The sequence below is a fragment of the Oncorhynchus clarkii genome, unplaced genomic scaffold (genome assembly GCF_045791955.1).
Source record: "Oncorhynchus clarkii lewisi isolate Uvic-CL-2024 unplaced genomic scaffold, UVic_Ocla_1.0 unplaced_contig_573_pilon_pilon, whole genome shotgun sequence".
NCBI lineage: Eukaryota > Metazoa > Chordata > Actinopteri > Salmoniformes > Salmonidae > Oncorhynchus > Oncorhynchus clarkii.
In genome coordinates, this window is record NW_027260843.1 from 74,462 (window position 1) to 81,426 (window position 6,965).

Here is a 6,965-nt window from a genome sequence, read left to right on the forward strand (position 1 = left end):
GAAATACAGACGGTTTCACTCTGTGTTGAGTTGTACTGGATTCAACTCAAATCTGTATTTTTTTTTATGTAGGCCAAAAAGTGAATTTGTTTGCCATGTTGTCTTGCAGAGTTTATATCTAAATTTGTCATTTGAATCATTTAGCAGAAGCTCTTATCCAGAGCAACTTACAGTTAGTGCATTCATCTTAAAATGGCTAGGTGAGACAATAAAGTAGATATCCGCAAAGTCAGTGCTAGTAGGAACAAGTCAAGTGTGAGTGTTATTTTAATTTAGAAAGGAAATGTTGTTAATTATTATCATTAGGATTATTATTATTATCATAATTTACACACGTCATTAAATATGAGATTTTGTTTTTCTTCCAGGATGCATTAAATCAAACACTTCTGAATGGAAGGGAACAACCTAACATCTAATGACAAAACATACTGTTTGAGTTATAATAAAGCATTTTTTAATGTATCTGGATTCTTTGCAGGAATAAGTGGCAGATGGTTTTGGTAAATGTTTTGTCAAAGGAATGAGACTTTCGTGTTTCTTGTCTGAGTTGAATTTATTTGAATTGCCTTTAATTAAATGATTCTTGCTGTGGGGTAAGTCTAATTCAAATTCAACTTTAATTAATGGGTATAATTGAATTAAATTCAGGAATTCAGAATCAACCCCAACCCTGGCTCGAACGAACCCTGTCTCCTGTCTCCTTCGTCAATCATCAACCCCTGTATGGAGGCAGAACTTTTACAGCGAATCCCCTTTGCGTTGTATAACAAACTGAGAAAGTCTGTTGGCTGCTGATCAGACTTAAGGGAGCACCTCTGTACTGTTGATGTTGTTGTAACTTGTTGTTGTATATATTTGTAATTGATGATACTGTTGTTGTTTTTAATTGAATTGAGTATGATGGGTCTATCTTGCCCACCTGCCATCTCACTGTCTAAGAGGATTTATTGTGTTTTTATCCTTGATAATGTTTATTCATGTTTAATGTATGTAATGTTGTCTCTGGCTGGAGCAGCCTGCTACTTTTAAACATGTAATACATTAAATCAATGAATCAATGAATCAATCAGATATCTCTAAACAGATTAATCGATCGTATGTAGTTTACATTACATCTAAGTATTTTAGCATTCCCAGCCATTTACAATAAATCCATTAAATTAAATAAGTATCCGTAAGATTGAACAACCTCTGTGAGAGGGATTTTAAGTTAAAAAATATTTGTGTTTTGTCATGTTTTTTGTGTGTGTGTAAATGACAATCAAAGTGCTAGAATGAAAGAATATGAGTGAAACAGTCTGCAAAAATATAATAATAAAGTGTAGTAGGGCTATCAGTGCTAAAGTATTAGACATGTCACTTATCGTCTGTAAAAAGCAGAAAAATAAAAAGAAGCTCAGACTATGTAAATAATGATGATCCTGAAGAATCAGATGGAGATAACTTTAGCTCTGTGACGTTAAACCGCAACAGCACATGGGCCCCCAGTGCTTCCTCAAGAGCAAGGTGGTCATGGGTATCGCTTGTGGTTGCGTTAACCCAGCTTCCTGTAGCCATCTGTCAGAGTTCGAAACTGCTAGCACTTCCTCTTGAGGAGGCACTGGGGGCCCATGTACAGTTGCGGTTTAACATCTCACAGCTAAAGTTATCTCCATCTAAGTCTTCAGGATAATCATAATTTATATAATATGAGCCTCTTTCCCAGTGAGGGGGCCTCCCTATCTTCCTACTCTGAGATGAGCAAAAAAATCTAGATTTCGCTTCATTGTCCAAATTAACACTTAGGGGAGAGTTTGTGTTTACAATTGAGGTGATAATCTCTTTACTTTAATGTATAATAATGCAATGTACAATAATACATACATCATTGTAATAAAATCAATCAATAATTGTATTTTTATTACACAATGTATTATACATCACAAATATGAAATCACATTGTATTTTTCACATGCACCAAATACAACAGGTGTAGACTTTACAGTGAAATGCTTACTTACTTGCTAAATAAAAAAGGAATAAAAAAGGAAATAGTAACACAATAAAAACAGTAACGAGGCTATATATACCAGGAGTACCAGCACCGAGTCATTGTGCAGGGATACAAGGGGTACAGCATGTAAACTCAGCAAAAAAAGAAAAGTCCTCTCACTGTCAACTGCATTTATTTTCAGCAAACTTAACATGTGGAAATATTTGTATGAACATAACAAGATTCAACAACTGAGACATAAACTGAACAAGTTCCACAGACATGTGACTAACAGAAATTGAATAATGTGTCCCTGAACAAAAGGGGGGGGGGGGGATCAAAAGTAACAGTCAGTATCTGGTGTGGCCACCAGCTGCATTAAGTACTGCAGTGCATTTCCTCCTCATGGACTGCACCATATTTGCCAGTTCTTGCTGTGAGATGTTACCCCACTCTTCCAACAAGACACCTGCAAGTTCCCAGACATTTCTGGGGGGAATGGCCCTAGCCCTCACCCTCCGATCCAACAGGTCCCAGACATGCTCAATGGGATTGAGATCCGGGCTCTTTGCTGGCCATGGCAAAACATTGACATTCCTGTCTTGCAGGAAATCACGCACAGAACGAGCAGTATGGCTGGTGGCATTGTCATGCTGGAGGGATATGTCAGGATGAGTCTGCAGGAAGGGTACCACATGAGGGAGGAGGATGTCTTCCCTGTAATGCACAGCGTTGAGATTGCCTGCAATGACAACAAGCTCAATCCGATGATGCTGTGATACACCGCCCCAGACCATGACGGACCCTCCACCTCCAAATTGATTCCAGAGTACAAGCTTTGGTGTAATGCTCATTCCTTCAACAATAAACGCGAATCCGATCATCACCCCTGGTGAGACATAACCGCGACTTGTCAGTGAAGAGCACTTTTTGCCAGTCCTGTCTGGTCCAGCGATAGTGGGTTTGTGCCCATAGGCCTACAAGCCCTCAGTCCAGCCTCTCTCAGCCTATTGCGGACAGTCTGAGCACTGATGGAGGGATTGTGAGTTCCTGGTGTAACTCGGGCAGTTGTTTTGCCATCTTGTACCTGTTCCGCTGGTGTGATGTTCGGGTGTATCGATCCTGTGCAGGTGTTGTTACACGTGGTCTGCAACTGCGAGGACGATCAGCTGTCCATCCTGTCTCCCTGTAGTTCTGTCTTTGGCGTCTCACAGTATGAACATTGCAATTTATTTCCCTTTCCACATCTGCAGTCCTCATGCATCCTTGCAGCATGCCTAAGGCACGTTTACGCAGATGAGCAGGGACCCTGGTCATCTTTATTTTGGTGTTTTTCAGAGTCAGTAGAAAGGTCTCTTTAGTGTCCTACGTTTTCATAATTGTGACCTTAATTGCCTACCGTCTGTAAGCTGTTAGTGTCTTAACGATCGTTCCACAGATGCATGTTCATTAATTGTTTATGGTTCATTGAACAAGCATGGGAAACAGTGTTTAATTAGGGATAGGGGGCAGCATTTTCACTTTGGATGAATTGCGTGCCCATAGTGAACTGCATCCTACTCTGTCCTAGATGCTAATATATGCATATTAGATGTCAGCATTCAGTAGAATGTGGAATGAAACTCCTAGTGTTATATGTGACTGAATGGGAGGGGAATGAGTCACTGGCCTGGCAGAATGCCATTTCCTGGTTGCGCAATTATCTGTTGATATCGTCTGCGTTCCATGACTCTTTAGACAAAAATGAATGCTCCGGTTGGAACGTTATTGGATATATATGAAAATAACTTCCTGAAGATTGATTCTCTACTTAGTTTCGTCCGAGTTCGCCTTGACCAGCGCCAGCTTTTGGGCATGTGAGCTAAACCTGGTAGCAAATGCAGCTAATTGGACACTAGTAATGGACATTATGAAACAAAACAACGATTTATTGTGGAACTAGGATTGCTTGCACTGCATTCTGATGAAAGATCATCAAAGGTAAGGGAATATTTATGATGTAATTTCATAATTCTGTTGACTCCAACATGGCGGAGAAATGTTGTTACTTCTGAGCGACATCTCAGATTATTGCATGGTAGGCTTTTTTTGTAACGTTTAAAAAAAATCTGACACAGCGGTTGCATTAAGAACCAGTGTATCTTTAATTATATGTAAAACATGTATCTTTCGTCAAAGTTTATGATGAGTATTTCTGTTATCTGACGTAGCTCTCTGTAATTACTCCTGATATTTTGGAGGCATTTCTGAACATGGCGTCAATGTAAACCCAGATTTGTGGATATAAATATGCATATTATCGAACAAAACATAAATGTATTGAGTAACATGATGTCCTATGAGTGTCATCTGATGGAGATTATCAAAGGTTAGTGATTAATTTTATCTCTAATTCTGTGTTTGTGACTATCTTTGGCTGGGAACAATGGCTGTGTGTCTTTTTGGATTTGGTGGTGATCTAACATAAACATATGTTGTGTTTTCGCTGTAAAACATTTTAAAAATCGGACATGATGGGTAGATTAACAAGATGTTTATCTTTCATTTGCTGTATTGGACTTGATAATGTGTTAAAGTTACATATTTCAAAAAAATATTTTTTAATTTCGCACGCTGCCTTTTCAGGGGAATGTTGTGGGTGTTCCGCTAGCGGAACCCCTGGGCTAGAAAGGTTAAACCCTTTACAATGAAGATCTGTGAAGTTATTTGGATTTTTACAAATTATCTTTGAAAGACAGGGTCCTGAAAAAGAGATGTTTCTTTTCTTGTTGAGTTTACATGTAGGTGGTAAAAGTGGCAATGTGTTGCCAGGACAACAACCTCTTCCTCAATGTGAGCAAGACAAACGACCTGATTGTGGACTACAGGAAAAGGCGGGTCAAGAGTTTCAAGTTCCTTGGTTTTCACATCGCCAACAAACTAACATGGTCAAAACACCCAAAGACAGTCGTGAAGAGGGCACGACAAAACCATTTCCCCTCAGGAGACTGAAAAGATTTGGCATGGGTCCCCCGATCCTCAAAAAGTTCTACAGCTGCACCATCTAGAGCATCTCCGCCTGGTATGGCAACTGTTGGCATCTGACAATAAGGCGCATGTGCGTGCGGCCCAGTACATCACTGGGGCCAAGCTTCCTGCCACCAGGGACCTATATAATAGGAGGTGTCAGAGGAAAGCCCATAAAATTGTCAGAGACTCCAGTCACCCAAGTCATAGATTGCTTCCTCTGCTACCGCATGGCAAGCGGTACTGGAGCGCCTAGTCTAGGACCAAAAGACTCCTTAACAGCTTCTACCCCCAAGCCATAAGACTGCTGAACAATTAATCAAATGGCCACCGGACTATTACATTGACCCCCCTCCATTTGCTTTGTACACTGCTGCTACTCGCTGTTTATTATCCATGCCTAGGCATTTCACCCCTACCTAACCTACATGTACAAATTACCTCAACTAACCTGTATCCCCGCTCACTGACTCTGTACCCGTACCCCCTGTACAGAATGTAGTAACCATTTTTTTTTTAAAAATCAAAATATATTTTATATTTGAGATTCTTCTAATAGCCACCCTTTGCCTTGATGACAGCTTTGCACACTCTTGGCATTCTCTCAACCAGCTTCACCTGGAATGCTTTTCCAACATTCTTAAAGAAGTTCCCACATATGCTGAGCACTTGTTGGCTGCTTTTCCTTCACCCTGCGGTCAGACTCATCCCAAACCATCTCACTTTGGTTGCGGTCTGGGGATTGTGGAGGCCAGGTCATCTGATGCAGCACTCCATCACTATCCTTCTTGGTCAAATGCTCTTACACAGCCTGGAGGTGTGTTGGGTCATTGTCCTGTTGAAAAACAAATGATAGTCCCCAATATTGTTGAGGCTGGTAACTATAATGAACTTATCCTCTGCAGCAGAGGTAACTCTGGGTCTTCCATTCCTTTGGTGGAGTGGCAGGGAGCCTAGTGGTTAGAGCGTTTGGCCAGTTACTGAAAGGTTGCTGGATCGAATCCCGAGCTGACAGGGTAGAAATTGGTCGTTCTGCCCCTGAACAATGCAGTTAAGCCACTGTTCCATGGTAGGCCGTCATTGTAAACACTCATTTGTTATTAACTGACTTGCCTAGTTAAATAAAGGTTAAATGTTGTTTTTTTAAAGCCCAAGCCAGATGGGATGGTGTATCGCTGCAGAATGCTGTGGAAGCCATGCTGTTTAAGTGTGCCTTGAATTCTAAATAAATTAGCAAAGCACCATCACACCTCCTCCTTCATGCTTTACGGTGGGAAAAACACACGAGGAGATCATCTGTTCACCTACACCGCGTCTCACAAAGACAGTGGTTGGAACCAAAAATCTAAAAATGTAGATTCCAGACCAAAAGACAAATTTCCACTGCTCTAATGTCCATTGCTCGTGTTTCTTGGCCCAAGCAAGTCTCTTCTTCTTATTGTGTCTTTTAGTAATTGTTTCTTTGCAGCAATTCAACCATGAAGGCCTGATTCACAAAGTCTCTGAACAGTTGATGTTGAGAAGTGTCTGTTACTTGAAATATGTGAAGCATTTATTTGGGCTGCAATTTCTGAGGCTGGTAACTATAATGACCTTATCCTCTACAGCAGAGGTAACTCTTGGTCTTCCATTTCTTTGGCGGTCCTCATGAGAGCCAGTTTTAGCATAGCGCTTGATGGTTTTTGTAACTGCACTTGAAAAATTTTTCAAAGTTCTTGATATTTTCTAGATTGACTGACCTTCATGTCTTAAAGTAATGATGGACTGTCGTTTCTCTTTCTTATTTGAGCTGTACTTGCCATAATATGGACTTGATCTTTTACCAAATAGGGCTATCTTCTGTATACCCCTCTAACTTGTCACAACACAAGAAGGAACGATATCCCACAACTGTACTTTTAAGAAGGCACACATGTTAATAGAAATGCAGGTGACTACCTCATGAAGCTGGTTGTGAGAATTTCAAGAGTGTGCAAAGCGGTCA